The 11261-nt window shown below is 40.4% G+C and overlaps 1 protein-coding gene across 1 annotated transcript in view; it reads right to left on the bottom strand.

Annotated features, from left to right (window-relative positions):
- The window catches only part of LOC115085108 (thiopurine S-methyltransferase-like), a 69409-nt gene extending 60616 nt beyond the window's left edge, over positions 1 to 8793 (bottom strand). The window contains exon 1 of the mRNA XM_029590729.1: positions 8713 to 8793. The gene's annotated coding sequence lies outside the window, so the exon portion shown is untranslated. The remainder of the gene's footprint in view (positions 1 to 8712) is intronic.
- Positions 8794 to 11261: the final 2468 nt, after the last annotated feature.

Raw genomic sequence — 11261 nt, forward strand, 5'->3', positions numbered from 1 at the left:
GTAGATGTGAATCGGTTATTTACACTTTTGATTAATAGAAGGACTAGGGGGCAATCCATGAAGTTAGCAAGAGGCACATTTAAGACTAATCGGAGAAAATTATTTTTTCACTCAATGCACAATTAAGCTCTGGAATTTGTTGCCAGAGTATGTGGTTAGTGCAGTTAGTGTAGCTGGGTTTAAAAAAGGTTTGGATAAGTTCTTGGAGGAGAAGTCCATTAACTGCTATTAATCAAGTTGAGTTAAGTAATGGCCTCTGCTATTACTGGCATCAGTAGCATGGGATCTTGTTAGTGTTTGGGTACTTGCCAGGTTCTTGAGGCCTGGATTGGCCACTGTTAGAAACAGGATGCTGGGCTTGATGGACCCTTGGTCCGACCCAGTATGGCAATTTCTTATGTTCTTATATATCCAATCAAATATTACAGTTTTCTTGCTTTCTAGGCTACAATATAACTCATCCAAAAAAGACAATATTAATGCCTCAGTACCATGCTGTTTCCTAAAACCAAATCAGCTTTTATATATAATATTATCTTTAAGGTAATCATCTAACTGTAAAAGTATCCATTTCTCTAAGAGTTTAGGTAAAGGACACAGATTTGAAATAGGGTGGTAATTTGTCAGTAAAGCAGGGGAGAGAGTGACATCTTTCTGCACTGCACCCTTTTTAAAGAATGTGGAACGTCTTATGTTCAGCAAAGATATTTAACATATTTCTACCTCTCTAGAAAGGCCATAGATCTAAACTGCATCTCTTCACCTTCACCTTTGTTATTACATCTTCTAAGCCCTTAACAGGAATTAAATGAAAACTTTTCCATTTTACTGCAGCTTCACAAAGTAAATCAACACCATTACTATCCAATGCTATCTCCTTTAAACAATTCTTTAAAAATTTTAACTTTTCAATATATAGTTTGCAAGGGCATTACTCTCAGGGACTATAACTGATTTAATCTTTGGTTTAGCCAAAGCAGATTTAACTAAACCAAAACCAATGGTTTATTTGAAGAGTTAATCACAACCTTTTACCCACACACCACTGTATTCCAGTGTACCTTAAATGTATACACACAATTTCAAACCAATAGTACCACCGGTCAATAATTAATATGAAAGCTTTTCGCCAAGTATATATGTAGGCCCCTCAATCTAAGGGTCTGTATAGTATCACAGACTCCAATGCGGTATGGGGTCAACTTGCTTTAATTATAACATCATTTTTTTAGATTTTGCTTTTATGTTAAAACTTCCCAGTCTCTGTCAATATATTCAATGATCGCTTTTATCACAGTATTTAGAGATACGAGAGGAACAATACTACTCATCTGCTCCAATCTTGGTCGATCTCGCTCTCCCTAGGGAAAAATGAGTAAAATTTAGAAAAATTATGGACTTTTGGACCAATGATTAAAAATGACCCTGAAGCGGTAAAAATATTGAGTGATAGTGCTCTCCATCCACGGGGTATTATGAAGGTTCGTGAAGTAGAAAATAAGAACACACATATAGTAACAGGGATTTTAAAAAAAGAAAAATAAAAAATAAACGAAAGACGATTATTAAATCTATCACATTTTTTGTAATCTACGTTTTGTATGATAACTTTTGGATTCATTAGGGAGAATTACATTTTTATAATAGAAGTATATTTCTTCCATAGTCAGATCATAGATTGCTATTATTTGAATTTGCTATTATTTGAATTTAAACATGAGTGAGATCGACCAAGATTGGAGCAGATGAGTAGTATTGTTCCTCTCATATCTCTAATGCAAATACACGAGCCCAAACAAAAAAAAACCCTGGTTTAACGAAAAAATAAAGGAAATCAGACAAAATCTAAGGAAAAAAGAAAAAAAGTGGAAAAAAGACAAATCTACAGATAACCTAACTAAATTTAGGAAACAACTAGCTTATTATAAAAAAGTAATTCTTGACACAAAAAAACAATTCTTTAGTTCAAAAATTGAAACATTTTCAAATAACCCAAGAACACTATTCAACATAGTAAAAAATCTGACCAATGATAAAGCAGAAACACCCCAAACACCACAAGAAAGCAAATGCAATGAATTAGCACACTTTTTCTCAGACAAAATCACTAACCTTAGGACTAAGATTCCAATCCTAAATAAACAAGAAATCAAAATGCAAAAAAGAGATGTGACACAGTTCTCCACATTTGACGAGGTATCACAAACCGAAGTAGAATCCTTGATAAAAAAATTAAACCCTGCTCCACATATAATTGACACCATTCCAACCACAGACATAAAAAAACTAGCTGACATAACCTCCTACACATTAACAAAAATAATTAATCTATCACTCAATGAAGGAGTAATGCCAGACCTACTGAAGAATGCAATAATCAAACCAATTCTGAAAAAAAGAAATAATGACCCTAACGTCCTATGTAACTATAGACCGGTTTCAAACCTGCCTATGCTTGCTAAATTAATAGAAAAAGCAGTACAAAAGCAATTAGCAGAACATCTAGACAACAATAACATACTCTACCCATCACAACATGGTTTCAGAAAACACTATAGCACTGAAACATTACTAATCTCACTGACAGATACTGTACTACGCGGATTTGATAGCGGCGAACACTACATTTTAATACTACTGGATCTGTCCGCAGCATTTGACACAGTGAACCATAACATACTATTAAAAAGACTGGAAGAAACTGGATTACAAAAAAAACCAATTGACTGGTTCACATCCTATCTTACAAACAAATCCTATCAGGTAAAGATAAAAAACACAATATCAGACAAGATTGGCCTAAAAACAGGAGTCCCCCAGGGCTCAGCACTCTCAGCAACTCTATTTAACATTTACATGCTCCCCCTCTGCCACCTACTAGCAGGGCTAGGTAGGTATCATACACTACATATATGCTGACGACATCCAACTAATTCTACCAGTAGAAGAGTCAATTGAGAAAACACTGAACTTTGCAATGATGTATCTAGACATAATAAAACAACTATTATCTCAAATGGAGCTAGTAATTAACATAGAAAAAACGGAATTTATACACCTGGAATGAAAAAACATTGTAAGAATTCAAAATCCCATCAAACTTAAAAATGATAAATTAGTGGAGTTCAACGATAAGGTTAGAAATCTAGGAGTTATTATGGACACCGAAATCAGCCTTAAACAACACATATCAACAAAAGTAAGAGAAGGCTATGCCAAACTAATGGTCCTTAGAAGACTAAAACCATTACTAACACAGGAACACTTTCGTACAGTACTACAAGCACTAATATTTGCCAGCACAGACTACTGCAACACACTCTTCCTAGGTTTACCATACACCACAATCAGGCCACTGCAAATACTACAGAACTCGGCTGCCAGAATACTTACTGGAAAAGGCAGAAGAGATCATATTACCCAAACACTTGCGGATTTACACTGGCTCCCAATAGAACAGAGAGTACAATTCAAAACACTTTGCACAATTCATAAATTAATCAATGACGAAAACGCCGACTGGCTAAACACCACTTTACGATTACATGTCCCTCAAAGAAATCTCAGGTCGGCCAATAAAGCACTGCTAACCATATCCTCAGTCAGAACAGCAAAGTTGACCCAGATGAGAGATAGAGCTCTATCTTTGGCAGGACCGTTATTATGGAACACATTACCACTTGAACTGAGATTAATAAAAGAATTAAAGCTTTTCAAAAAAGACCTAAAAACTTGGCTTTTCAAAAAAGCATTTCACAATGAGAGCAATGACTAACAAGACATACAGCTGAAAGTCACCAACAAACAGAAAATTGACAATTTTATTATTTGTTCCCCATTATTAAATATTAAATTGAAACAGTATACACATATGATTTCCCAAAATCATATAAATGGTAACCCCAACCCATCTCTCATTTAGAGTATATTACTGAACTATGTAACCGTAAAATATTGGCACACCATGGATAACTTAGAAACCAAACCAACCTATTTTGTGCCGAAGTGTAAACCGTTGTGATGGTATATTACTAAACGATGGTATAGAAAATTTTTTAAATAAAAAATAAATAAATGACACAGGGTACCCCCTTTGTAAAAACCGTTCAGCCATTTGTTTGGCTTGGATGTTAAAATCTGTTTGTTTCGTGCATAGATGTCGCAACCGTAGAAACTGACCTACAGGCAAATTTTTCTTAAAATTAACAGGATGGAAGCTGTCATAACGTAGAAGATTATTCCTTTCATTTTTCTCGTGATGAATACTGGTACTTAATGTGATGGATGTGGACTTTGTCTATTGAGATCTTCTATTACAATGATTGAGTTACATATGGGCCAACAGGTTATGTTACCTAGTGAAGCCACATGTCAATCGAGTTTTGCTGTATACGCAATTTTCTGTCCGTGTAAATTGATCTATGTGGAGATGACAAAGCAGCTAATCAGAACTAGGCTAATCGAGCACCAGAACTGTTTGAAAACAGGAAAGATAGAGGCTCCCTTAGTTGCCCATTTTAATGAATTCCATCACAGTTTTGAAGATATAAGATGGACAATTTTGGAACTCATACAATCTCATTGGTGGGGTGGAGACCGCGTTAAGCAATTGAAGCAACATGAGCAATGCTGGATTTTCCAGCTGCAATCAGTCTCCCCGAATGGATTAAACCGTGAGATTGAATGGGCTCTTTTCATTTGAATGCATATAATTAGTGCCATGATTAGGGACGAGTGTAGGGCTTTCATCTAGCCAATTACTTGTTAAGCTGCAAGCATGCGTATAAAAGGTACATAGAGGTGATCTGGGAAAGGTGATTTCCCAGGCCATGTAAGCACAGTGAGATGGCCGCGCGAGGGTAAGCATTCAATTTGCAAAGTGAAGGTACTGGGTCCCCGAAATGCGTGGTGGTGATATGAATTTTTCTTCTAGGAGAAGTTGAAGTCATGAAGGAGAACAATCCCTGATACCAAGTTTCGATACCGGAGGGTTCCTGATGAAGCGAAACATGATCATGTCAGACTAGACTCTGGATTAGACTTTGAATGCTGGAACTTCTGCTGTTATTTAGGAGAGTTGTGGGTGGATCCTTGGACCAGTGGCAGATGACCATGCCCCTGGGGGGAAGATCCCATGAGGGACCACCGGTCAGGCTCAGAGTATGGAGACAGACACACACTAGTTCTTTTATTAGACAGTATACTGAACCACCAGAGGTGGCAGTAGTGAGCTGGAATGCCCAGCTGGGCTGTAGTCCCTCAGATACTGGAACAGCGATCCCTGGAAGCTGAACTGTAGAGAAACTGAATTATAGTGAGTATGCAGAGTTCATGTACCGAACCTGATGGTAACACTCACAAAATGTCTCATAGAAGCCCAGGAGCTGGAATGTAAAGGCCCTCGAGGAGCGAGTACCTAGTTCCAGAGAAAGCTCTGAGAGAGAGATGGTAATTCACTGATGTAATTGGCAGTGATGACTTCCAGGCAGAAGAGAATACGGAGCAAGTCTGGGAACAAGGGCCCTCGAGGAGCGAGTACCGGTTCCAGACTGTCACCTGAAAAACAAAGGAGAGAGCGAGGCCCCCGAGGAACGAATATCCCTGGTAAGTCCGAGGAGGCAGAGTAGCTTAGGTAGAGTAACCCGAACCCTTGCTAACTAATCTGTTAGCAAATTCTAAGACCCTATATATCCGTCACGGGTGACATCATCTCAGGGGGATGCCCCTGAGGTTTGCGCCATCGCTGGTACTTCAGTCAGGGCCGTGCTGCATGCGCGCCCCTAGGCCTCCAGGAAACATGGCGGGTTGCAGCATCTAGCCGGTCCGGGGATGCTGGAGAACTTTGGCAGAAGGACGCTGCGGCAGCCAAAATTCCCACGGGCGAAGAGGGAGTCACCAAAGAGGTAAGGAGGGCGGAGAGAGGGCGGCGAGAACCGACGGACACAACAACTTCATTGAAAGGGAAGTGATTCATTCTTTATTCTGCATTTAATCTATGTGGGACTTTTTAAGAAAAGGCTTACAGGCATTATAGAAATGGAAAAATGAGTAAAATTTAGAAAAATTGTGGACTTTTGAACCAATTATTAAAAATAACCCCGAAGCGGTAAAAATATTGAGTGATAGTGCTTTCCATCCACGGGGTGTTATGAAGGTCCGTGAAGTAGAAAATAAGAACACAGATATGGTAACTGGGATTTTAAAAAAAGAAAAATAAAAAATAAACGAAAGAGGATTATTAAATCTATCACATTTTTTGTAATCAACGTTTTGTACAATAAGAAATATACTTCTAACATTGGACATCAAATTGTAAACCACAGTTTGATCATCAACCAAAATCCAATCTAAGATATGATCCACCTGATGAGTAGCACTAGTAACCATTATGTTTGGCGGTCCATGGGCTACCCCCTTGAACCTCCACTCTCACATCCTTGGCTGAACATAAGAACATAAGAAATTGCCATGCTGGGTCAGACCAAGGGTCCATCAAGCCCAGCATCCTGTTTCCAACAGAGGCCAAAACCAGGCCACAAGAACCTGGCAATTACCCAAACACTAAGAAGATCCAATGCTACTGATGCAATTAATAGCAGTGGCTATTCCCTAAGTAAAATTGATTAATAGCCATTAATGGACCTCCTCCAAGAACTTATCCAATCCTTTTTTGAACCCAGCTACACTAACTGCACTAACCACATCCTCTGGCAACAAATTCCAGAGCTTTATTGTGCATTGAGTGAAAAAGAATTTTCTCCGATTAGTCTTAAATGTGCTACTTGCTAACTTCATGGAATGCCCCCTAGTCCTTCTATTATTCGAAAGTGAAAATAACCGAGTCACATCTACTCGTTCAAGACCTCTCATGATCTTAAAGACCTCTATCATATCCCCCCTCAGCCGTCTCTTCTCCAAGCTGAACAGCGCTAATCTCTTCAGCCTTTCTTCATAGGGAAGCTGTTCCATCCCCTTTATCATTTTGGTTGCCCTTCTCTGTACCTTCTCCATCGCAACTATATCTTTTTTGAGATGCGGCGACCAGAATTGTACACAGTATTCAAGGTGTGGTCTCACCAGCCACTTCCTCCCTCATCGACGTGGTTGCATGATGCCACATCCCGCTGTCAGACAAAGATACCGATGGCTTCCCTAGGGCATGTGTGCGCCAACACTACAAAATTTATAGGGCCCGCTGTGGGAAAACCCTTGTGGCGCCCTTAGATGTCATTACCAAGCCTGCCCTGTAAAAGGCTAGCCCGGATCTCTGCCTGACACTAAGCAACAGGTCCAACTACTTGCTAAGTAGTGCGTGCTGCTTCCCTGTATCTCTGTCTTCATTCCAACCTGGTCTTCAGTCCTCATCCAGCTGTCTCTGGTTTGTCGTCTTTCTTTGTCTCTGACTGCTCCATCCAAGTTATCTGCTTGTTCCTTTCCTCGCCTGCCCATCCTGCCTAGCCATCCGTCTTTTCCTCCCTCGGATACCTGGTTTGACCTCGGCCTGGACTCTGGATATGACTGACTGCTGCCTGCCTCTGACTGTTGCCTAGACCTCGGATACGGCTGACTGTTACCTGCCTATGACCCAGCTTACCACAGACATTCGCCCCTGCCATCAGCAGAGACCCCATCTAAGTCCTGCCAGCCCTTGCACCCAAAGGCTCAACCCGAGGGAACGTGGGCTGGTATACAAAGGTGAAGACCCTCACTGGTCTCTGCTTTGCCTGGGTCCACATGCTGACGGTGGAAACCTGCAGGGCTTCTCCCTGCAGGTAGAGCAAATCCTGCCTTGGTCCAACTGTCCACAAGTACAGCAGTAACTAGCTGGATCCTACCGAATATGTCAACTGACAATTTAATTTTTTACGCATTTGAGAATTGTATATCATCATAATTCAAGTTAAAAATCACCTAATAAAATTACAGTACTGCAATTGCAACAAAGTAATAACAGCTATTACATCTAAATCAGATACTAATTCACCAGGTGGCATACAAATAAAAACAGAAGGTCCACTCCTGGATCTAAATAAGCAGACTTTTAAAACAATTGACATCATTTAATGCTTATTTCGATATCCTAAGCTCTTTCTTAAAAATGATTAACACACCACCCTCATACTTTGCTTCCCTAGACACTCCCTCATAAGTGAGTTTATCCAGGAGGGTACACATTATTTAATAGCATAACATCTGTTGCCGCATGCCATGATTCTGTTGTAAATAAAGCATTCACATTAAATTGTATCAATAAGTCAACCACTTCAATATCCCTTTTATTCATAGATCATGCATTTAAATAAGCAATAGTAAGATTATATGTGTCAACCACAATATCCTCATATTTCATTAATGATGGATATATCAAACATTTATCACAGGCATAATCATGACATAATTTCAGTAATAACCCTTAGCTCACCTGTCCAACTATTACAGGAATATTCTGGGTACAAAAAACATCAAATTAAAAAATTCACAAAAACATATTTCCCTTACTATCTAAGGTCTAAATATAACAGCATCCCATGGGGTCACACAATCGCACACAAACTTGCACATAAAGAAGCTGCTTCTTTTTGTGCTCCTTTGAGCGCATGATGAATATGTGCATGGCGCTTCTGGCATGAACAGGGGATGTCATTAAGGGAGCAGGGCTAGGGTGGAGCAACAGCAAACAGGCAGACAGAACTACAGGGAACAAATGCAAACCTGCAAAGTTAGAAAGCAATGTCTTAGCTGAAACAGCTTGGTTATCAGGAGGCAGAGTCACACAGGAACAGCAGGGCTGACTAACAAATGCTGTCCTGCATCAGCAGGGGAGAGTTAAATTCTGCCAGCCTGTGATGTCATCAAGGGGGCAGGGCTAGGGGTGGAGTAACATTAAACGGAGATAGAACCTCAGGGAACAAATGCAAACCTGCAAAAGTAGAAAGCCATGTCTCAGCTAAAACAGCTTAGCATCAGGAGGCAGGATTCTAAAGACAGCAATACTTGGAACATACTGATTTCCTAGCATAGGGAGGATACCTAGAAATAAGATAAACAAACACAGCACATACATGTAGATTACTATTGTAATCCCTCTTTGGAGAATTCCCAGAATACAGGGGCATACGGTTGTCCTGCTCCCAGTTCCCTGTCTCATCTCAGTTCACACCAGGTCATAGTAAATTAGTAGATGTCTGCCAACCAGTGGGCCCAGCAAACTATTTTTATTTATTTATGTATTATTTCATTCTTAGGGCACCTGCTGCTCTGAGCAGATTACCCTAGTCCACAGGAGTTACCCCCCTTTTTTTTTATCTCCATTCTTTAGCCACCTGGATCCTCTGTGTTTATCCCATGCCCTTTTGAATTTCTTTACTGTCTTTGTCTTCACTACCACTTCCGGGAGGGCATTCCATGTATCCACCACCCTTTCTGTGAAAAAATACTTCCTGATGTTAAGTCCTTACTCTGCCTTCTTGGGGCTTCATATTATGACCTTTTGTTTTACACTATTCCTTCCATCAAAAAAAGGTTTGATTCCTGTGTATTATTAATACCTCTCAGGTATTTAAAAGTCTGTATCATATCCCTGCTGTCTCTTCTCTCCTCTCTAGGGTATACATAGTTAGGTCCTTCAGTCTCTTCTCATATCTCTTTAGGTGCAAGCCCAGCACCATTTTGGTCACCCTTCTCTGAACCGCCTTCATCCTCTCTCTGTCCTTTTTCAGATATGGTCTCCAGAACTGAACACAGTACTCCAGATGAGGCCTCCTCACTGATGACCTGTACAAGGGCAGCATCGCCCTCTTTTTCCTGATGGTAATGTTTCTTTTTTGTTCAGCCCAGCATCTCTCTGGCCTTAGCCACTGCCTTGTCACATTGCTTTGCCGTCCTCAGATCGTCAGACGCTATCATCTTGAGGTCTCTATCCCAGTCCGTGCACATTAGACTTTTATTCCCATTGCACACAGTTCACAGCAGGCCACCGGGGGTGCCAGGGTTTCGATCCGGCGATGAGAATAAACCTCCGGGGTCCTAGGCTCACGGTGGGTGGGGACCCACCCGTAGTCTCTCACTTCCTTTCAATTCTTTTGATTCACAATACTGATGCTTGGGATGTCCTTGTTTGAAGGCATCCATAACACTGAAGAAAAATGCTGCAATTTCTGGTACTACAGACCAGAAATACTGAAAGTCCAATTCACAACAAAATTTCTCCAGATAATCTTCACACATAAATAAACAGTTCAAAAGTGCCTCTTTCTCAGTTTTGTTAGCTGAGTCAGTGTCCCTTTGGATGGCAAACAGAACTGGGTGATAGAGAGTTGTCTCCTAGTAAAGCCGGGTTCTCCTCTTTCTTTCTAGGATGATAAAAGCTGGACTTCTGGGGGTAAAAAGTCCCAAAAGGTGTTCAAAATCCAAACTTAGCGGCCAGAAACCGTTGGCAAAAAACCTCTCACAACAAACAGGAACAAGACTTTCTGCAAAAAGTACTACTTTCCTCTTTAATGTTCACTGTCAGGTCACTGCTGTCCCTTCTTAGCTGGATGGAGGGAATCACAGCCCTTTCCTGACTTTCCAAGGTAGAAGTGACAATCCTTCTTAGACAGGAGCAGGCTCCCAAGAAAACAAATATCTCACAAAGGAAAAAAACAACAATTCTTCTCATAAACTCCTCTTCCCCACCTCCAAGACAAATCTCTTCCAGACTGTGAGGTGCTGGTCATGGCAGAGTCTATTCTTGTTCCAGGCTGGGGGCCCAGGATGGGAAATGTCTCTTGCCACTCTACTTCTGTGCCAGATCCTCAAAAAAGAATGCCACTTCCCTTGATTTAGGCTATGGGGCCTAAAAAATGGGGAGAACTCCACTACTGCAACTGAAATTCAAACAAAACCCTGTTTATGCTTTGTCATCATTTCCCTATAATACAGAGGAATTCCCTTTGGGCATAACAGATTTGTAGTGATCATGAAGAACTTGTTCTACTTGCTTAAAATGTTTGCAATAATTTTTGTTTCTCCATGTTCATGGCTGGCCAGCATATATGCTAACACCCACATTATTCCTAGCTCTGGCTGATGCAAACATCAAGAGTTTGAATCCCTATCTCCTATACCCTACCACTGAGCCATCAAGCCACATGAAATATTCTTGCTTCTATTGAGCTATTCTTTTTCTCTTTTGATTAATTTGTTTGTTCACTGTTTAGACTGCCATGAAATCATTATGAAAAACAACCAAGAGTGGGATACAACCAGTAGAATGTGGC

This window comes from Rhinatrema bivittatum, chromosome 2 (assembly GCF_901001135.1).
Source record: "Rhinatrema bivittatum chromosome 2, aRhiBiv1.1, whole genome shotgun sequence".
NCBI lineage: Eukaryota > Metazoa > Chordata > Amphibia > Gymnophiona > Rhinatrematidae > Rhinatrema > Rhinatrema bivittatum.